Source organism: Canis lupus, chromosome 1, assembly GCF_048164855.1.
Source record: "Canis lupus baileyi chromosome 1, mCanLup2.hap1, whole genome shotgun sequence".
Classification (NCBI taxonomy): Eukaryota; Metazoa; Chordata; class Mammalia; order Carnivora; family Canidae; genus Canis; species Canis lupus.
Window position 1 is genome coordinate 51,719,065 of NC_132838.1, and position 23,573 is coordinate 51,742,637.

General features: G+C 36.4%; 1 protein-coding gene and 1 pseudogene across 1 annotated transcript in view; one reads left to right on the plus strand and one right to left on the minus strand.

Annotated features, from left to right (window-relative positions):
- The window catches only part of PRKN (parkin RBR E3 ubiquitin protein ligase), a 1,297,938-nt gene that overhangs the window by 927,197 nt on the left and 347,168 nt on the right, over positions 1-23,573 (minus strand). The gene's annotated exons all lie outside the window — the stretch shown is intronic.
- LOC140608585 (fructose-bisphosphate aldolase A pseudogene) lies at positions 12,233-12,743 on the plus strand (annotated as a pseudogene).

The window sequence follows — 23,573 nt, forward strand, 5'->3', positions numbered from 1 at the left end:
TGTCACAACATTAATATACTAAATTGAGGGAGAAAATCACATTTCCATAGATTGAAACCGGTTTCCATGCAATGCTCAATGATTGGGTTTTCTGACTTGACTGGCTTCCATGAAGACAGTGGCTGGCTATGAAAATAAACTCATGTAAAGAGAGCATTGTCAAAAAATGCTTAACCACACAGTTTTTTTTACCTTTTTTAGACTGATTTTACGTTAACATTTTCCTCTAAATTCATCCCATTATTACACATTTTTCTTACATTCCTCTTAGGTAAAATATTATTTCCTTGCTATAAATAATCTTTCTATAGTTAAAGTACTCTACTATTTCATGATCTAACAAAAACAGAATTTAAATTATAGCCATGTACTATGAAATGGTGCCCTGCCATTCTAACCTTTCTATGCTTTGTTTCCTTCTTTTTCAATATGGAAAATAAGGGCCATTTGTATGCTGAATATTGATCAGAAGAGAAAAATATATGAGGTATGAGTTTTACCCTGACTAGTGTCTTTACATTTGCTCAGTAATAGTTACCACATCAATCACTTAATCCTGCAATATAAGTTCTTTTTTTCATAAGAAAAGTATTGTTTCTTGTTTGTTATGTTTTTTAAGAAGAATGAGTAATTGGATTTTCTTCAGAGTTCACAAAACCCAAGAAAGAAGATATACTGAAAACTGCTTGCTTAAAAATGTCAAGGCTTTGATAGTGGTTTCCTTGATGGCTTTAATGTTTTGGTAAACTCTGAGTGTGGAGTGCCTGGGTGGCTCAGTTGGTTAAGTGTCTGCCTTTGGCTGTCAATTCCAGATATGCTTGTTTAGATTAACAGGACTTCAGACACCTGGGTGGCTCAGCGGTTGAGCATCTGCCTTCCACTCAGGGCATCATCCCAGGGTCCTAGAATCCAGTCCTGCATCAGGCTCCCCACAGGGAGCCTGCTTCTCCCTCTGCCTATGTCTCTGCCTCTCTCTCTCTCTGTCATGAATAAATAAAATTAAAAAAAAAAAAAAGAAATAGCTCATTCTGTCAAGAATCTCCCAGTCTAGAGAAGAAAAGAGCCTAGCAAATAAAGGACTTGGCATATGTACAAGTGCTGAGCCAGCAGCAGAAACACAGGAATAAATAAATGAGTGGGGACACTGTGATAGCTCCTCTTAGAAGAAACAGAGCCTAGGAAAAGCTTCACAGAGAGGTGACAGTTGAAGTTGGCCTTGAGGAATGAGAAGACTGTGTCCATTGGAAGAGGAAGGAGGAATTAGCACAGTGGAAGGTGGAGGTATACCCCAAGCACAGAAAACAGCACGGTCAGAGGCACAGACCAGGAACTCGTCCAGTCCACCTGCCCCATGAGCACAAGTTGTGTCATGGGAGCTCCACTCCCTTGACAAGGGTGTTGTTTTTTCTCTTCCACTTAATTATTATCCAGCCTCTTATCCATAACAAATTACATTGTTAACAGGTGGTAGGACCAAGACAATTAAAAGGCCTTGGTGAAAAAGGCCAATATTTGGTAAAATGCTTTCTCTGTCAATATATATGTGTGTGGCGGGGAGACACCTGGGTGGCTCAATGGTTGAGCATCTTCCTTCAGCTCAGGGCATGATCCCAGAGTCCAGGGATTAAATCCTACATCAGGCTCCCCATGAGGAGTCTGCTTCTCCCTCTGCCTCTCTCTCTCTGTATCTCTCACGAATAAATAAAGTCTTTAAAAATATGTGTGTGTGTGTGTGTGTGTGTGTGAGAGAGAGAGAGAGAGAGAGAGAGAGAGAGAGAGAGAGAGACCATGTAAAAATCTGCCATTGTTTAATTCCTAAGTATGGAGGCTAACTCCTTTGTTATTGTCAAAATAACTAAGTGATTGCACAGACACAACCAAAAATAATGTGCTGGTTTTCCTAACGGTAAAATAACTCCAGCCTATATAAAGGTAATGTGGGAGTGAAAATAGGGGAGGGGCTGGAACAGGGTGGCCACAGCTGGCCTTTGCCAAGGCCCAAAAGAGAAGACCTAGGTGTGAGCCTCAGGTACTTACTCAAAAAAACAGCTGAAATGGGAGGCGGTAGTTCTGATAGCTACTGGGCATATGCGTATTAAGAGCTCCAATTTATGGCCTCAAACTTTTCCATAAGTATGTCTTCTTTTAAGATTACAGGAACCAAAGGAAAGGTATAAAATATAATTGACACCAATATGACCCTACCCTGGTAGAAGGGACTCTGACTGCTGAGCATCAGCCCTGACCCTGGTGATGCTTTGTATCTCCCAAGGTGATTTTAAATATTTATATTAAATTAATTTTATATATTAAATATGTCTTTATCTACTATTGTTTTATTTTTTAAGAGAATATAAGGAGAAGGAACAAACTTTTGCTCTAGGTCCTTCTCAATAGTTGACAGATCATTAGAGTAACAGGGTCTCTAAAATTCAAAGGAATCAGGGGCATCTGATGGCTCAGTTCTTTAAGATTCTGATGCTTAATTTCAGCGCAGGTCATGATCTCAGAGCTGTGAGATCAAATCCCACGTGGGGCTGTGCACTGAGCAGGGAAACTGCTTCAAGATTTTCTCTCTCCCTCTGCCCCTCCTCCGTGCATGCACGCTCTCTAAAACTCAATCAATCAATCAATCAAAGGAATAAAAAAACACTACGATGAAAAATTCAATGACTCTCTGTATTTTACATATTCTTTGGCACAATAAGATAAATCCCCTAAAGTAATTTAAATGTAATTTTAAGACTTGAGAATCTATATCAATATAGCCAAGATAACATATGTAAAGTCACTGAATCAGAGATAATAATAGTTGGAGAAGCCCTCAAAAGCTATCTTGTCTACCTAATCAGATGCAGGAATCTTTTCTCAGCAGCTAGGCCAAGTAGACAACCAATTCCCTCTTAAACCCTTCCAATGGCAGGAACTTTACCATCTTATAACATAATCCATCCCACGGTTGAATAGTTCTGGCCCTTACAAAGGAAATCTCCATCTTCATAGCTTCCATTCTTCAATCCAAGCTCCATCCCCTGGAGTCTCAAGAACAAGTCAGCTGTTTAAAAATTCATGTGTCGGGGATCCCTGGGTGGCGCGGCGGTTTGGCGCCTGCCTTTGGCCCAGGGCGCGATCCTGGAGACCCGGGATCGAATCCCACGTTGGGCTCCCGGTGCATGGAGCCTGCTTCTCCCTCTGCCTGTGTCTCTGCCTCTCTCTCTCTCTCTCTCTGTGACTATCATAAATAAATAAAAATTGAAAAAAAAATATTAAAAAAAAAAATTCATGTGTCTTCCCATATTTTAAGTATTTATCATACCCCTCTATAATTCTTTTTTCCAGACTCTATGATCATATTTTCATGTGATGTGGTATCCATCTAGGCCTTCTCCTCCACTCTTTCTTTGGAAGTGGTATAGTATGTATGATAAAGTCCTTTGAAATTGTACAGATTTGAATGGGCATTGACAATGGAAGCTAATTTTATTTATTAACATTTTTCCTATACCTAAAAAATGGCTTTCTCTTATTTTATATTGGTGTAATAGCTTTTTACAAAATAAAGGAAAAACAAAGAAACAATGGCTTTGAATGATACACTGGAACAGATGGATTTAACAGATGTATTCAGAACATTCCATCCTAAAACAGCAGAATACACATTCTTTTCAAGTGCACACAGAACACTCTCCAGAATAGCTCACATATTAGGACACAAAACAAGCCTCAATACACTCAAGAAGATCGATAATACCATGCATCGTTTCTGACCACAACACTATAAAACAAGAAGGCAACTACAATAAAAAACTTTGGCAAGACCACCAATACATGCAGCACTTGTGTTTAACTAACATGCTATCAAACACTGAATGGGTCAACCAGGAAACAAAAGAAGAAAGAAAAAAGATACATGAAAACAAATGAAAATGAAAATACAGTGTCCCAAAAACTTTGGGATACAGCAAAGTGATTCAAAGAGGGAAGTTTACATCAATACAGGCCTATCTCAAGAAGAAAAATCTCAAAAACCCAACCTAATTTTACACCTAAAAAAAGTTTAAAAAAAAGAACAAAAAAGAGAACCTAAAACTAGGAGAAGGAAGGAAATAATAAAGATTAGAGCTGAAATAAATGAAATAGAAACTAAGAAAACAATATAAGAGATCAATGAAACCAGAAGCTGGTTCTTTGCATAAATCAATAAAATTGATAAACCTCTACACAGGTTTATCAAGAAAAAAATAAAATCGCAAATGTGAGAGGAGAAATAACAGCCAACACCATAGAAATACAAACAAGCATAAGAGAATTTTATAAAATATTAGATGCCAAAAAAAATTGGACAATACAGAAGAAATGGATAAATTCCTAGAAACATATAAACTAAAACAGGAAGAAACAGAAAATTAGAACAGATCAATAGCCAGCAAAGAAATTGATTAGGAATCAAAAAACATCCAACAAACAAAAATCCATAACTGGATGGCTTCACAGAGGAGTTCTACCAAACACTTAAAAAAGGGTTAATACCTATTCTTCTCAAACTATTCCAAAAAATAAAAGAGGGAGGAAAACTACCAAAATCATTCTATGAGGCCAGCATTACACTGATACAAAACCAGATAAAGAGGAGTGTCTGGGTGGCACAGTTGGTCTGACTCTTGATTTTGGTTCAGGCTATTATCTCGGGTCATGAGATCAAGCCCTGCATGGGGCTCTGCACTCAGTGTGAAGAGTGCTTGAGATTCTCTCTCCCTCTCCTTCTGCCTCTCCTGCCCATGCTCTTGTGCTCTTTCTCCCTAAAATAAATAAATCTTTAAAAAACAACAAAGGTACCCCTAAAAAAGAGAACTACAGTTCAATATCCCTGATGAATATAGTTGCAAACATCTTCAAGAAAATGTTAGCAAACCAAATTCAGTAATACATTAAAAAAAAAATCAATCTCCATGATGAAGTGATTTATTCCTGGGTTGCAACGGTAGTTCGATATTCATAAATCAATCAACATGACATATCACACCAATAAGAGAAAGGATAAGAACTATATGAACATTTCAATAGATTCAGAAAAGTATTTGACAAAGTACATCTGCTCATGATAAAAACCCTCAAAAAAAGTTTAGAAAGAACATAACTCAACATAATAAAGGGCAAATATGAATAACCCACAGCTGATACCATCCTTAATTTGGAATAACTTAGAGTTTTTCCCCTAAGTTTAGGAACAAAACAAGGATATCCACTCTCAACACTTTAACTCTACATAGCACTGGAAGTCCTAGCCACAGCAGTCAGACAACAACAACAATAAAAAATAAATAAAAGGCGTCCAAATTGGTAAGGAAGAAGTAAAACTTTCACTGTTAGCGATGGCATGATGCTATATATTGAGAGCCTGAAAGGCTCTACCAAAAAATTGCTAAAATTGATAAAAGAATTCAGTAAAGTTGGAGGGTACAGAATGAATGTACAAAAACCTGTTGCATTTCTATACAGCAATAACAAATAAGCTGAAAGAGAAATTGAGAAAATAATATCATTAGCTACTGCACCAAAAATAGTAAGATACCTAAGAATAAACCTAACCAAAGAGGTGAAAGACCTATACTCTGAAAATTATAAAACACTGATGAAATAAACTGAAGATGACACAAAGAAATGGAAAAACATTCCATGCTCATGGATTGTAAGAAAAAAAATATTCTTAAAATGTCTATACTATCCAAAGAAATCTACACATTTAATGCAATCCCTATCACAATACCAACAGCATTTATTCACAGACCCAGAAGAAACAATCCTAAAATGTGTATGGGACCACAGAAGACCCTGAGTAGCAAAAGCAATCTTGAAAAAGAGAAGCAAGTCTGGAAGCATCACAATTCTGGACTTCAAGTTATATTACAAAGTTGTAGTGACCAAAGCAGTATGCTACTGGCATAAGAACAGACACACAAATCAATATAACAGAGTAGAAAACCCAGAAATGAACCCACAATTCCACAGTCAATTAATCTCTGACAAAGCAGAGAAGAATATCCAATGAGAAAAAGTCTCTTCAACAAAAGGTTTTGGGATAACTGGACAGCAACATGCAAAAGAATGAAACTAAATCACTCTCTTACACCATAAACAAAAGTAAATTCAAAATGAATTAAAGATCTAAACGTGAGACATGAAACCATAAAATTCCTAGAAGATAACACAGGCGGTAACCTTTCTGACATTGACCATAACAACATTTTCTAGATATGCTCCTGGGCAAGGGAAATTAAAGCAAAAATAAACTATTGGAATTTCATCAAAATAAACAGCTTCTGCACAGCAAAGGAAACAATCAACAGAACCAAAAGGCAACCTACAGAATGGGAAAAGATATTTGCAAATGACATATTCAATAAAAGATTAATATCTAAAATATATGGAGAACTTACAAAACTCAACACTCAAAAAACAAATAATCCAATTTAAAAATGGGAAGAAGAGACGAGTAGACTTTTTTTTTTTCAAAAGGAGACATATAGATGGTCAACAGACATATGAAAAGACGTTCAACATCACTCATCATCAGGGAAATTAAAATCAAAATTACAATGCCATATCACTTCACACCTGTCAGAATGGCTAAAATCAATAACATAAGAAACAACAAGGGTTTGCAAGGATGTGAAGAAAAAGGAACCCTTGTGTACCATTGATGGAAATGCAAACTGGTGCAGCCACTCTGGAAAACAGTATGCAGGTTCCCTAAAAAGTTAAAAATAGAACTATCATAGGATCTAGCAATTACATTACTGGGTGTTACCCAAAGAATGCAAAAATACTAATTCAAAGGGATACTACATGCACCCCTTTGTTTATAGCAGCATTACTTAAAATAGCCAAGATATGGAAGCAACCGAAGTGTCCATTGATTGAAGAATGGATAAAAAAGATGTGGTATAGATATACAATGGATTATTATTCAGGTCTTTAAAAAAAAGAATGAAATCTTGCCATTCACAAGGACATGAATAGAGCTAGAGAGTATAATGCTAAGCAAAATAAGTCAGTGAAAGGCAAATGCCATATGATTTCACTCATATGTGGAATTTAAGAACCAAAGGAGCATAGGGGGGAAAGAGAGAGAGAGAGAGAGAGAGAGAGAGAGAGAGAAACTAAGAAACAGACTCTTAAGTCTAGAGAACAAACTCATGGTTTGTACCAGAAGGGAGGTGGATGGGGAGATGGGGTAAATAGGTGATGGGGATGAAGGAGGGCGCTTGTGATGAGCATCGGGTGTTGTATGGAATAGTTGAATGAACTGGACACCTGACACTAAGATTACACTGTGTTAACTATGGAATTAAAATAAAACTTTAAAAAAAAAAAAACACAAAGAGCTTTGGCATTGTCTCTGCTAAACGTCAACCTGTTGCTTGAGCTCACAATTTCAACTGTGAAGGCTTATCTGCATTCTATTTCCTGAGCCTGTCACCCATCGAATCTGCTGCTCCTTCCATCTCAGAGTCAAGTCTGTTAAGCATTTTTCCCGTGTTTTCATACAAGCAGACAGAAAAGGTTTGAAGCACAGAAGAACTAAACAGGAGTCCTCGACTCGCCACTGGAGACTTCCCTCTGTTTCAACTGTGCCATTGTATTTAAGTGAAGTTGTTGCAGGAGCTATAAATCCACCTAACTCTCCTCTCCTTTCTGTAAAAGACAAGAAGGGGAACAAGTGCATGCTGATTGATACACTCTCACCTGGACAACTCAAAGAAGGGCTTTCAGTCACACTTACCACATAAAGAATGTGAGTTGTAGAGGGCATCAATGTCTCATCTCAAGCCACAGAGCCAGGTGATAAGTAGGACAACTGTTGATACAGGCTTGGGTAACCCCCAAGCCCATGCTCCGATTCTTGGGTCCTCACTTACTCACAGACATGTCAAGAGAAGAAGCACATGGGGAAGCCAGATATTCCACTCCAGGCTTTCCTCTATCACTGTACTCACATTTAAAATTATTATTATTACATAAACAATCTTTCTATTCATCATCACTACCCTCTCTCAGCACTCACAAACTACTACTCTAATCCTTTCACAGTTTGCCAGACATAGTGACTAATTCACCTATTGGCAGCTGCCCTGAAAACAGGAACAGTATCAATTCACGTCCACCCTTCTACTGCCCTTGTCCAACATCTGGGCACACACAGATCTCCCAGTGCCCACTCGCCTCCAGACACATATGTCTGTGGTGTTTAACAAACTTATTAAGATATGCCAAACATTTCATATCTTTCTTTTAAACATTTCATATTTTGGGGCACTGGGGTGGCTCAGTGGTTTGGCTCAGGTCATGATCCTGGGGTCCTGGGATCGAGTCCCGCATTGCACTCCCTGGAGACCCTACTCTTCCGCCATCTTGCCCCTCCTCTCCGCATTGCACTCCCTGAAAGAAGCCTGCTTCTCCCTCTACTTATGTCACCGTGTCTCTCATGAATAAATAAATAAAATATTTAAATAAATAAATAAATAAATAAATAAATAAATAAATAAATAAAATTTCAGCTTAGTGCTCATAAAAATGCATGATCAAAATGGCACTTTCTCCAGTTACACATCATACATCAATAGTTTGAGAACTTCCAAATTTCAAGGATAAAATAAAATTTCAAAACAAAATGAGATGACAGACTTACAAACATCATTGTATTACCAGCTTTTATTTTTACCAAATATATATTTAAAATCACCATCATTTTACGTCAACAGAGGAGAACATGCACCATCCTAGAGTGAGACTGAATTCTTTAAAATAAGAAAACTTTTTTAAATTGAATAAACATAGTATATAATAATTTCTTCACAGAGATCTATTTATTTATTTTTTTTTATGGCTCACTGCTGACTTAGATAATGCCTCTTTATCCTCCCCTGTAGCATAGTTAAAAGAGGGCCTGGCATCTGGTTGGCTTGCCATTCCTAAAGATGAAGAAAGCACCATGAATGGTGAATCCATGCAAGGTAAATCTAGAGTGACCAGAGTATGGGGTACTGGGACATGGGATTTTGAGTGCTAACAACAGAAACGTCCTAGATAAACTGGGATGAGCTGGTCACCGGGGGAAACTGGAAGCAAGGGCAGTGACAACCATGGCAGGACAATCTCCAGATCTCCACCTGCGAAGTGCTGGAGTAGCAACCAGGAGTATTACATCTATTCAAAATAAGTTCTGAAGCCTGTGCATGCCTTCTTTTGATATCTAATTTGGTGTTTCCATAAAGCAACAGAGACTGTACATTAAAACTTTTTAAAAGTATAAAATGTTCATGTTACTCTATCTTCTACATTTTTTCTTCTGGAAATATGTCTCCACATACTCTCAATGCCAATTTCAGTACATGTTCTGACTATAACCAACCCCCCTCTCTCTGGATGCCTCAGGGGAATGTTTCGGTAATGGAGAGTACTGTATCCAAACAGTCTTTACAATTTTAAAAGTTAAAGCCACCCATCTGCTGCTTATGACAGTGCCAACTGCAAAGGATTGAACTGATAAAGATGCACACCATAATGCTAATTCTCTGCACGAAGGAGGAATGAAAAGTATGTGTCAAAAATCTGAACATGATTGATGCCTGCCACCTCATCAAGACTGTCTCTCACATTTAATTTCACTTGATGATTTCAGATTACACATGGAATGGGCGGCAGGTGTTTGAGATTGCCTAACTAGTACAACACTTGTTTTCAGCAAAGGTGAAGCAGGTGAATCTCTGCCTCCGAGATTCCATGAAATATAATAGACCTTGATGTGACTTAAGAAAGACTCGGGTAAGGGCGCCTGGGTGGCTCAGTCCATTAAGCAGATGACTCTTGGTTTCTCCTCAGGTCATGATCTCATGGGCTCTGCACTCAGGAGGGAATCTGCTTGAAAATTATCTCCTTCTGCCCCTCCCCTACCCTTCTCTCTCTTTCTCTCTCTAGAATAAGTGAATAAATCTTAAAAAAACAACAACTCAAGTGCTCAGCCCCACCCCCAGAGACAATAAAACCCTAAATGTAAGGTATGGCTCAAGCCACTTTCAAAGGCACTGGTAGGTCCTCAAGATGCTAAAATTTGAGAATCACTGCTCTAGTCATTGTTAAGGCATTGAATTGTTTCAATCAGTTTTAGAAAAATTTATCTACATTTAAAAAAAAAAAAGTAGATCACTTGGTTTTCTCACTGTCTGGTTGAGAATGCTAAAGTTAGGTCAGAGGTTTGTAATAAGAGGAACTCTTGACTTATATGATTATTTCCGAAGCACACAATACTTTTCAAACATTACTCTTACAACTGTTATAGGTACAAATATTTAATTAGCAAATTCTTATCGCTAAAAAGGAACCACAGATGTTGACTTGAAAATAATCTCCTTGGATCCCTGGGTGGCGCAGCGGTTTGGCGCCTGCCTTTGGCCCAGGGCGCGATCCTGGAGACCCGGGATCGAATCCCACGTCGGGCTCCCGGTGCATGGAGCCTGCTTCTCCCTCTGCCTGTGTCTCTGCCTCTCTCTCTCTCTCTCTGTGTGTGACTATCGTAAATAAATAAAAATTAAAAAAAAAAAAAAGAAAATAATCTCCTTAAGCCACAAGATTGTAAACTCAACCTGGCAAACCATTTAGTATGAATTGACCTAATTAGGGAAGGGCCTTTCAAATATTCAAATATTTCTATTACAAACACCACTGAAGATACCAGTTAGGAAGAGTTACCTGGTCTCCCCACTTCTACCCAGGGTATTTGAAATTGTGTTAGTGTTTGCATAAATATTTAAAATGTTTTACCTTCAACACAACAGGTGCTAAGCACTTCATCATCATCTTTTCAGAGTTCAACAGATTTGGGTCCATTCCTTACACAAATGAACTTACTTATAAAAATGTGCTATTAATGCTGCTATATTAGCATGGAATGGATAATCTTAGTTATTTTTGGACTTAATTGACATCAAATAAATTGTGAGGGATTTGAGAAGAACAGAGGAAGGGCTGGCAGCTCCGCAGCTTCTGTCCAACACTTACACTGAGCAGCATTTCCCGCAGAGCCCCCATCCCACTGGCAGCTGTAGTACCAGCAGGTCCTGATCCATCATCATCACTCCCCGGCCCCATACTGGCTGCTGGGACACATGGGTCTATGAACAACCACCTAATACCTTAGCATTCATATAAGAAAAACACACAGGAACTGAGAGGAAATCAGGGAGAATGAACACAATCAATAGAAAATTAGACTGAAGAAATTTAAGTTAAAGGGCATGAGATTACAGACTATTTTAATGAAACATGGGTCTATTAACTTTTAGGGCAAAGTAACAGGGCACTTCTCTTGCACACTCTTTTAGTGTGAAACTTTTAAATTAATGGTGGAGTGGTTTTTAAAAGCAATTAAATTAAAAAAAAACATGAAGCTTCTTGAATCTTGAAACTACAGTGTTTGGGATTATAAAAATGTGCTTACGAGCCACCTGGGTGGCTCAGTTGGTTAAGCATCTGACTCTTGATTTCAACTCAGGTCATGCTCTCCGGGTGTTGGGATCCACACTGGGCGTGAAGCCTGTTTACAGTTCTCTCTTACCCCCTCCTCACCATTCTCTCTCCCTCTCAAGAAAAAAAAAAAAAAACAAAACTGCATAATTGACAGAGAATTTTGATACTATCAGTAGTGAAATTTTATAATACACATCGTACCACTTCTGCTTAACAAAATACTGCCATGCAAAAATGTTTTATTAATGTATTACATAATGCATTTATACTTCATTATAATTACTATAAATGCATTTTTAAGCTTTTTAAGGCTTCAAGAAGATAAATCTAAAACTTAATTTCAGTATAAATTTTGAGCATGCCAAGGGGATGAGGGCTTATATGTTATAAATAACAATGAATGGAGACAATGATTTGCACAAAAGGAAAATAAGGATTTGTCCCTGACTTCCAGATTCTTACAATCTTCTTGGAGAGACAAATATTCATACACAACCACAACAGGATAAAATAGGCTAATAGCAAAATCTCAAAAGAACTAATTCATGATTTCTATAATTCTATAGTATTTCATGTGAATGGCAAAAGTCATTGCCAAGTGGCACTGTGTGCTAAAAATTGGGGAACACCCCCCTCAGCCCTTGCCATCATAGAAAATGTCAATGTTCTGGCCTGTTATGCCAGCATCTGTCAGCAGAATGGCATCATGCCCATTATGGAATCTGAGATCCTCCCTGATGGGGACTATGACTTGAAGCGCTGTCAGTATGTAACCAAGAAGGTGCTGGCTGCTGTCTACAAGGCTCTGAGTGACCACCACATCTACCTGGAAGGCACTTTGCTGAAGCCCAATATGATAACCCTAGGCCATGCCTGCACCCACAAATATTCTCATGAGGAAATTGCCATGGCAACTGTCACAGCACTGCACCGCACAGTGCCCCCCACTGTTCCTGGGATAACCTTCCCATCAGGAGGCCAGAGTGAGGAGGAGGCATCCATCAACCTCAATGCCATCAACAAGTGCCCCCTGCTGAAGCCATGGGCCCTGACCTTCTCCTATGGCCGAGCCCTACAGGCTTCTGCCCTGAAGGCCTGGGGTAGAAAGAAGGAGAACCTGAAGGCTGCCCAGGAAGGGTAGATCAAGCGAGCCCTGGCCAACAGCCTTGCCTGTTAAGGAAAGTACACCCCAAGTGGTCAGGCCGGGGCTGCAGCCAGTGAGTGAGTCCCTCTTCATCTTTAACCATGCCTACTAAGCAGAGGTGTTCTAAGGCTGCCCCCTCAACACTCCAGCCCCTGCCCTCTCCCACACTCACTCTTGAAGAGAGGGCCTCACCTGGGGCTCCAGGCTGCTCTTTCCCATCACTTTGGCCTCCCACATGACATTGGTATGTGGTGTTGTCTGTATATGCTAATTCCATCGCTCTTTCCAGCCCACTGCCATTAAACAACTATTTAAGGGGGTAAAAAAAAAGTCAGAAGAGCTCACTAACTCTGTATTTTTTATTCAAATTATTCATACTTCCTCTATTTTAAATAATTTGGATAAAATACCCTAACAGGAACTCTGTCTTGATGAGTAAACTTATTCAACTTTATTCGAAAGTTTATTGTTCCGATAATTGGTTGGAAAAGTTGATTTTTTAAAGGGTTGTGAGTAAAAAAGATATAGTCAAACCAAAATGAAATTCTTCCAGAATAGGATTCCCCATTAAAAATTAACAGATATCTGACAGAGTCATCTCTGAAAATGGTTATACAATTTAAGTATATAATTCTGTAGTACAAAACCATTCCTAATGTCATCTCTACCATTGAAAGTCAAATGTTCTTCTAAATCTAAGTAATAATTGAATTAACATTGTGGAAGAATTGATTTTTTATTGTTTTTGTTTTTGTTTTTTAATAAAACACTGCTTTGAAACCTGACTAATCTGGATACTTGTTCAGCAGATCTTACATAACTATGCATATATAAATAAAACCTTTTTGTAAGTAACTAGTTATGTTCTTCAGTTCTGTGTCAGTCCCTATGGTAGAAAGAGGCAAAGGTGGGCAAGAATTTTCAAATATTACAACTGATACCGAATACAGTTTCTATCATGTTTCTAAGCTCATTTGAAGATGGTCAAAGTTTTCCACTCTAACATAATCCCAATATAATTTTCCACAATTAAACTGAGAAATGCTGATAATACTTAAAAACAAAACAAAGAGAAAACCCTGGTGTTTGAACAGAACTCTGAACATGGTATTGATGCGCGAATTAGCTCCAGGCACAAAGTGAAGTATTTTACATAAGGTATCTCATGTCTTCTCCATAATTTAATAAGGTTCCTTTATTTGTACATCTTAGAACTAAAAAGGATTAATTCATCAGTAATTAAGGTAACTTGCTAAGCTTAAATGGCTAGAAAGTGGTGGACTTAGGTGGACATTAATTAATTAACTGGTTCAACAAACAATTAAGTGTTCACTATGTGCCAGGGACTTTGCTAGAGAGAGAAGCAGTGTTCATTCATGTGCTCAGTGACTCTGAGGATAGATTTAAACCACTGCTTCTCCATGCTATTTGATGATATCATTTGCTGCATGACACAACAAAGAAATGAGATTGATGGGACTTGTCAAATCCAATAATGGTGATGACTTTTTAAATGTTACTAATGGTCATTTTTGGTTTCTGATCCTCAAGAAAATACATTTAACTGTTACAGAAATTTTTGCATTAGTTTTAATTTCCAAACAAACACAAAATTGATGGGATAAAAAACAGTTCATTTTTTCATTTCATAAAATGTTATTCTTAGGTTTCTCTTTTTAGTGTCACATTATGACATAATCATGTGTGGTTCTTCCTTTAGTACCAAAGCAAAAGCCACCTGTCATAACCTCTTATGGGAATAGTAGAGTTGCACTGTTATTCTGGTTTCCCAAACACACACACACACACACACACACACACACACACACACAAAAAAAAAGAGTAGGAAGTATAAGGACAGAGAACCTAGCAGCATTACTGGTGGATCACGTGATGTATGTATATTGAAATCTGACACTAGGTGAGGTTTCTTAAGGCTTCCTTACATTTGATCAATTAGCATATAATTTTGTGAATATGGACTTACTGGTAAGTATAAGACATGAATTATTTGTGTGCACTCATTTTCATGGAAAGTGTGTTTGTGTGTATATGTGTGTGCAAAACAGACATTGTTAGAGTAGAATATAATATTGTTAGACATATGCAAAATTGAGACTGTTGACATTTTAGGAAACCTAAGTAATCTGTAGAGCAGATGCAAGGCTAATATAAAGCTTCTGCTATTAAAATCAATGCATCAAGATCTGTTATTTATGAAATATGTCCATGGAGAACTACTGTAGAGATGTTACCCATAAACAACACAAGAAAAGGAAGGCTATATGATAAAATTATTAAAAAACTGGTCTTCTGGTCACTCATGCTTCTGGCAACTTTACAACAGTTATGAGTCAGAACTGTGCTGAAGTGAATTCCTCTGCCAGTTGAGCCATCTGCTGCTGTCTCACAAATGGAATAACAGTCTAAAAGGAAAGTTTGTTTTGAGGTGCCATTCCCATATGCATACAATCCACAAACTGCCACGTATAACTGTGGTTCAGCATTACACCAAGCAAGATTTCATTTTTTTGGAAGAGCATATTGCACAGAATTTTCTGGAAATGCTCCCAATATTAGCTACATGTCACATTTGCATTGAAACATATGGTCTTCAATGTGCAATCTCAAATCATCTACAGAGACTTTGCAATCAGAGGTTCCCTGTTTTACCTTCCTTTTATGAGTCAATTTTCACTTAGCAAATTATCACACTGGTGATTTGGAGGCATTATCTTAATTCCTAATGTAAATTTATTTTCAGCAGATGTGGTTCTGTGAATAACATAAAAGCAAATGACACCTTATTAGTTATTAGCTGAAATTATGCCAAGGGGCGGTAGGTTTTAGATGCTAGAGCAGAGGAACAGAACCAAGCACATCATCCACCCCTGTCCTCTACCCCGGGGAAGGAAAGGCCATGGCTCTTGAACATTTTGAGAGCCAAGAGGAAAGTGATCTCTCTTTGATGACCTCCATACCCCAGTGCTCAGACATATGCCACCCTATCTTTGAAGCAGACTTGCTCCTCAGAAAATTGGTTCTGAGGATAGCAGGGTGAAGGAAAGTATCTAAAATGATGTCCCAGAGGATTGTTTCTGTTCCTTTACAATGGATGAAGCTTCAGGGAACTTGAGCACAGTGAGTTCATCAAGTACAAGCACAAGTGAGGTCGGATTGGTTTTGGTTTGAGCGGTCATTGAAACATGACAGAGATAGAAGGTAGGGAAGGATTTCACAGGGTTTTAACAAAATTCATCCATGGTAATCAGCCCTTTATACGTATCTCAGGTGAATTATTTCAGTAAAATTTTAAACACAAAATGGACATAGGAAGGTAAATAATTTCTTTGGACAAAGCTACAGTTCCTTTGGGAACCAAAGAAGCTATTCAGAAACCTCACTGGCCACTGCTCTCACACCCCTGAGTTCAATGAAACAATCCCCAGGCTCCAGGGCCTTCCATCCCAGACTTGGAGACAAAGAGGCCAAACTCATCATGACTCAGAACACAACAAAATTCCCCCTCACATATCACTCCTTCTTCCTCCTGTCCGCTACTGAGGAAACAGATAAATCATTGCCTTTTCTTTCTGGCAGCAAAACTGGTCATTTCCAGAAAAATAGCAGATGTTGGCTACACATAAAAAGCTGCCTAGGTGGAGGCTTGAACTTCGATGGCTCACTCAAAGCAAAAAAAATTAAGAAAACCACAATGTACTCTGCAGTGGGAGAAAACAAACTGATTATAGCAACAAGTACGTGTCCCTTCCAAGTAATGAGATAATGAGTCAGCTTGCTGATTGCACATTGTGGCTACTGAATGCATTCTGAGATGGTTAAGAAAAGGACTGATTGCTCATAATTGATGGTACATCTCTCCATTTACCAAAGGCTTATTTAACCTCTAGCAATAAAGTTTTGTCAAGTTATTCACAGAGGTCTTATAAATCTCTTGTTGGATATAAAGGTTCGATTTGTTTTTGATGTATGCAATTATAAATGGTAACTTAGAAAAACCACATTTTCTGACTATCTGTCGCTAGCAAACAGAAATGCAATTGATTTCTGTATGTTGAATTTTCATACAAAAAGTTACAAATTCTCTAATGAATTTGCTTGACATAATTGTATATTGTTTTGGGCTCTCTACATAGGTAGTCCCGTCAGTCAGCCATGAACAGAGACAACTGTGTTTAATTCTATACAACCATGATACCTTTTGTTCTTTTTCAAGCCTTATTATACTTTATATACTGTTTATAGTATAGTTGTGATTTTTCTCAGTCTTAAAGGATAACTATTTTGTCATATTTGTATGTTTTATAAGATACTTATTCATTATATTAAAATACTTTTATTCATAGCTTGATAAGTTCTTAGAATAAATGTTATGTTTAATCTTGTTAAATAGTTTTTCAACATCTATGAGATCATATAATTGTGTTCTTCTGTTAATACAATGAATTACTTTATTGATGAAGTCATGTTAATCCAAACAAGCATATCTGGAATTAAAATGATTGGGTCATGATAGTTTATCCCTCATGTCTCTTCCTAATTTGGTTCCCTAATATTTTATTTAAGACCTTTGAAATAGTGGTCATAAATGATACTTACCTATATTTCTATTTTCTTTGCTAACTTTATTAATTTTAGTAAGTAAGGTAATCAAAATACCCATTGGAGAATAATGTCCCTTTTCAGTATTGAGCAAAATATGTATTCTTTTGAGGAAATATTTGGATAGGAATTAGTTCCTCAAATGTTTGGTAAAACTCACTCATGCTTTGAAACTATCTAGGCCTGATGTTTCTTAATGGGAATATTTCTAATTAGAGATTGAATTTCTTTATTAGAGCATTAAAATTTATTAGATCAGTCTTGGTAAGTTATATTTTTCTTAATAACCATCCATTTCATACAAGTTTGCAGATTTACTAAATGAAATAGGTTATATACCCTCTGACATTTTAATCCCTAAATTAGTTCAGTTGTACACATTTTTCTATTCCTAATATTATTTATTTGTGACTTGACCAGTCTTTTCTGAATCAATCTTGTAAGGCATTTATCAATTTTCTTTCTTTTAAAAAAAACAATCACCAGCTTTCCTTCTTAACTTTATTTCACCTTTGTTTCCTTCAGAAATCTCTGACTTTTGTCTTTACTATCTTATTTATTTTATTGTGTTAGTTCTGTTTTTTTTTTTCTGATATGTTGGATGCTTAGCTAAGTTTTCTGCCTCTGTTCTTTTTCTAACTAAAAACCTTTTGGCTATAAATTTTCTTTGAAGAACCATTATAAACACACACCTGGGAATTTTAATGTGTAGGACTTTTTTCTTTCTATTATTGTTCTATTCTTAATACCTTCTGGTTTTCTTTGTGGTTTCTTCTTTGACCTAGTAGATATTTAGAAGTTTCTTTTTTTTTTTTAATATTTCATTTATTTATTCATGAGAGACACAAAGAGAGAGAGAGAGAGAGGCAGAGACACAGGCAGAGGAAGAAGCGGGCCCCAGGAGAGAGCCCGATGTGGGACTCAATCCCAGGACCCCAGGACCACATCCTGGGCCAAAGGCAGGCACTAAACCACTGAGCCACCCAGGGATCCCCTATTTAGAAGTTTCTTAATACTCAAACACAGATTGCCTAGTTATCATATTATCAGTATAATACTGATTATCATAGAAATTAATATTTCTAACTTAGCTGCATTGTATTCAGAGAAAATAAACTTTGTTAAATCTTACTTTATTGCTCAAATGTGATATTTTTTTATAAATATGTCTATATGTTTTAAAAATGTATTTTTTAGTTATTGATTTTATATGTGTCAAAACAGCACTTGCTAATTTTATTGCTTATATTTTACCTATGGCATCCTCTCATCTTATTGAGATAGTTGGGTTAGGCAACCTCCCATTATATTGTTCAAATGATCTATTTTTTCTTTTAACTAGAAGTTTTAGTCCATTAGCATTTTTGGTAATTATTTGACTTGAAACAGTGGTTTGCAAGATACTGACTATCAAGCTTTAAGACAACAGTGGTCTCTCAGAGAGAGAAACAAATGAGGTGAGCCCTTTCATTACTCCAGCTTACTGCCTCTAGAGAGTTTCTAGACTGGGGTTCAGGGAGGGAGACCCAAGCAAAACCTGAAGAATTCCCTAAATGCCCAAGATGGAGCTGTAGTTCAGGAAGACCAAGGCAGCTGGAATCTGCATGGCAAAGTGCTGGAAAATATCAGAGTCCCCCTCAGATATTCAGCTTATGTACACCAGGAAGTTATCTGAGACACTGAAAAGAATTTGAAAGGACTGAGATAACAGGGCCAAGAATAGTGCCCATCCCCACCAGCCACACCGGAAAACATCCTGATTGACATGCATAGCATTGGGAAGAACATGTACCAGTGCCCTGCCTCACTGGGGGGACGATGAGCCCTGGCCTAAGTGATGCTCTGGTCTTGCCTAACAATGTGACCTGGAAGGGTCAAACTATTCCCAAGTAACATATCTGTGTCCCAGACGAAGCTCAAAAATATTTACAGAAAAACAAGAATATCCCAGCACTAAACATGTAAATGGCAATATCTAACATCCAATAAAAAATTACCAGGCATTCAAAAAAAAAAAACAGAAAAAGAAAACCCATAATGAGAGGAAAAAAATCAGTCAATATAAACTGATTCAGACTAATATAGGCAAAAACATTAAAAGAGATATTATAACTGTACTCCATATGTTCAGTATTTTAAGACACAGAACATGTTAAAAATCAAAACAAAAACCTAAATTCTAGAGTTGAAAATTACAGTATGTGAGATAAAAAGAGAAGAATATACTGAATACAATTAAGGGTAGAAGAAAAGAAGTACATGATCTAAAGATATAGTAATAGAAACTCTCCAAAATGAAAGCTACAGAGATAAAATGGAATCAAAAATAAAATAAAATAAAATAAAATAAAATAAAATAAAATAAAATAACCAAAAGAAGGCAAACAGGAAAAGTGGGAGGAAAAAAGGAACAAATATAAATCAATTCCCAAAGGAAAAATTTTTTTTGATAAATGTCTGTATTTAAAAGAAGACTCAAATCAATGGCATTTTTAAAAATGACAAGCTAAATTAAAAAAAAAACAAACAAACAAATTAATCCAAAGTAAGTAGATTATAGCAGAAATCAAAGATATAAAATGGGGACTGGCATACTTTTTTTGTAAAGGGCCAGATAATAAATATTTCAGGGTTTGTGAATATCACATGATCTCTGTTCATATTATTTTTCTTATTTTTTTACAATCCTTTAAAAATACAAAAATCATTTGTAGATAGAAGGCCTTACAAAAATACAGCTGGATTTGTCTATCAGCTGTAATTTGCTCCACAAATAATATATAAAGCAGAAAAGCAACAGTGAAAAATGACTAAAACAAAAAGCTGATTCTTTGAGATCAATAAAATAGATAAACCTCTAGCCAGAGAGAAGACATAAATTACAGAATCAGCGATGACAGAGGTGACATCACTATAGACATGCAGATATTAAAATGATAATAAAGCAATATTATGGTCAGTTTTATGCCAGTAAATTTGACAACTTATATGAAATGGGCAAATTCCTTTAAAGATGGTCTACTAAAGCTCAGTCAAGAAGAAAGAAATAACCTGAGTGGATCTATTACAATTTACTGAAGAAACTGAATTTGTAGTTAAAACCTTCAAGTGAATTCTACTAAACATTTAGGAAAAACTAATATTGATTCTAAACAAACTTCTCTAGAAAAGTGAAAAGGAATGACTACTTCCCAACTCATCAGTGAAGCCAGCATTGCTATAGTACTAAAACCAGATAAAAACATTAAAAGAAAACTACAAACTAATACCGCTATTAACCACAAATACAAGTAATAAAATATTAGCAAATGTTCAGAAATTAGGAACAAACGGTTTATAAACTCTACAATATATATAGAAAGGATAATTTGACCAATTAGAGTTTATCCCAGTAATGCAGGTTTGATTTTACATTAAAAAAAAAAAATCACACATTGTACTAACCATATTAACAAACTAAAAGGAAATAAAACCAAGATTATATTAATACACATAAAAAAGTATTTGACAAATATCTAATATCTACTTCTAATAAAAACTCAGCAAATTAAATTTGTAGGAGTTCTAGGAAGTTCTTTAACCTGATAATAGCATTTACAAAAAACCTACAGCTAACACCATAGTTAATGGTGAAAGACTGAAGGCCTCCTTCCCAAAAACAGAAACACTGTGAGGATTTCTACTCTTGACACTTCTGCTCAACACTATATTGATGCTTGTAGCCAATGCAATAAGTGAAAATAAAGAAATAAAAGACATCCAGATTGGAAAGGAAGAAGAAAAACCATTATTTATTCAAAGACTACATGATTGCCTATGTACAAAATTTTACGGAATCTATAGAAAGCTATTAGAAGTAGTGATTTTAGCAAAGTTGGTAGATACAAGCACAATATATAAAATTAATTGTCTTTGATATGCTATAAACAGTTGGAGATTGAAATTTTAAAATATTATTTACTGTATCATAAATATGAAATACTTGAAACAAATGGACAAAAGGTAGGAAAGACAGGTACATTAAAACTAAAAAAAAAAAATTGCTGAGAGAAAATAATGATGACTCAAATAAAGGAAAAGGGATATTGTGTTTATGGATTAGGAGACTCCATATTGTTAAATGTCAATTCTTTCCAAGTATATCTATTGATTCATTGCAATCCTGATCTATTTCACAGCAGGATCAACCAATTGGTTGATTTTAGAACTGACAAAATGACTCTAAAATTCATATGGCAATACAAATGACCTAGAATATTTAAAACAAAGTTAGAGGGATGCCTGGGTGGCTCAGTGGTTTACTGCCTGCCTTCGACCCAGGGCGTGACCCTGGAGACCAGGGATCGAGTCCCCGTCGGGCTCCCTGCGTAGAGCCTGCTTCTCCCTCTGCCTATGTCTCTCTCTCTGTGTCTCTCATGAATAAATAAATAGAATCTTTAAAATAAAAATAAAATAAATAAAACAAGGTTAGAAAGCTCACATTACCTGATTTCAAGAGTAATCAAGCTATAGGAATAAAACAAGTGTGTTACTGGTATAAAGAGAGACAAACAGCCTAAAAGAACTGAAGAATCCAGAAATAAACATAAACATGGGTAACTAACTGATCTTGACAAAGAAGCAGAGGCAGTTCAGTGGAGAATAGATAGGTTTTCAGGGGTTTTCCCAAGATATCATGCTGAACCAACTGGAAATCCATATGCAAAAAAAGAACTTCGATTCTTACCTCAAACCATATGCAAATATCAACACACAATTCATGATAGTCCTAAATGTAAAAGCTAAAGCTATATAATTTCTGAAAGAAAATAGAATATCTTCAAGACTTTGGATTAAAAAATAAATAAAAAAAAGACTTTGGATTAAGAAAATATTCTCTAGGGCAGCCCAGGTGGCTCAGTGGTTTAGTGCTGCCTTCAGCCCAGGGCCTGATCCTGGAGACCCGGGATCAAGTCCCACGTCGGGCTCCCTGCATGGAGCCTGCTTCTCCCTCTGCCTATATCTCTGCCTTTCTCTCTCTCTCTCTCTCTCCTTCTCTCTCTCTCTCTCTCATGAATAAATAAATAAAATCTTAAAAAAAAAATATTCTCTAGCTATGGTCCTAAAAGCATGACCATTAAAAAAATTACAATTACATCAATTTTTTAACTTTATACTTAATGAACAACACTATTAATATACAAACTTGGGGCAAACCTTTGCACAATATGTATATGATAAATGCGATAAATGGTTTGAGTTCAAAATATATAATAAACACTCAAAACTCAAGAGTGAAAAAAAACAAAAATAATAAAAAGTAGGCAAATGATTTGGTCAGACACTGCATCCAAAAATATGTAGATAGCAAATAAGTACATGAGAAGATGTTCAACATCATATCTATAAGGAAAATGCAAGGTAGAAATGACAATAGCATTACAGAATGGCTAAAATTAAAAAGCTGACCAAAATAAATGCTGACAAAAAGGTAAAACAACTGAACTCTTCTATACTGCTGTGATGTAAAATGTTACAACTACCTTAGAAAATAATTTCAGTTTCTTAAATATTTAAACATACAGTTAATCATATAAGATCATTTCACAGGCAGCCTGGATGGCTCAGTTGTTTAACACCTCCCTTTAGCTCAGGGCGTGGTCATGGAGTCCCGGTTTTGAGTCCCCCATCAGGCTCCCTGCATGGAACCTGCTTCTCCCTCTGCCTGTGTCTCTGCCTCTCAATCTCTCTCTCTCTCTCTCATGAATAAATAAATAAAATCTTTAAAAGAAAAAAAAAAAAAAAAGATCATCTCACACCCAGATATTTACACAAGAGAGAGAAAAAATACTACACAAAGATTTCTATTAGGATGTCCACAGCAACTTTCTGTATATTGGTCAAACTTGTAAACAACCCAAATGTTTACCAACAGGAGAATGAATAAACAAAGTGTGGCACATTCATGCAATGAAATATATGTAAGCACTAAAAAGGAAGAAATAGTAATATAAGCTATAACATGAAGGAATCTCAAAATGATTATAGTGGATTGAAAGAATTCAAGCAAAAAGAATATACTTTATGGTTATATATGTTTATATATTATATTATTATATTATAATTATATATTATATAATATATATATAAAATGTTCTAGAAAATGGAAAAGTAACCTATAGTGACAGAAGGCAAATCAGTGTTTGGGCATAACTGCAGAGTGGGGGTGGTAGGAGAGCTGAGAGGGGGTATTATGAGGAAGCTGAGGAAAGTTTGGGGATGATGGATATGTTCATTATCT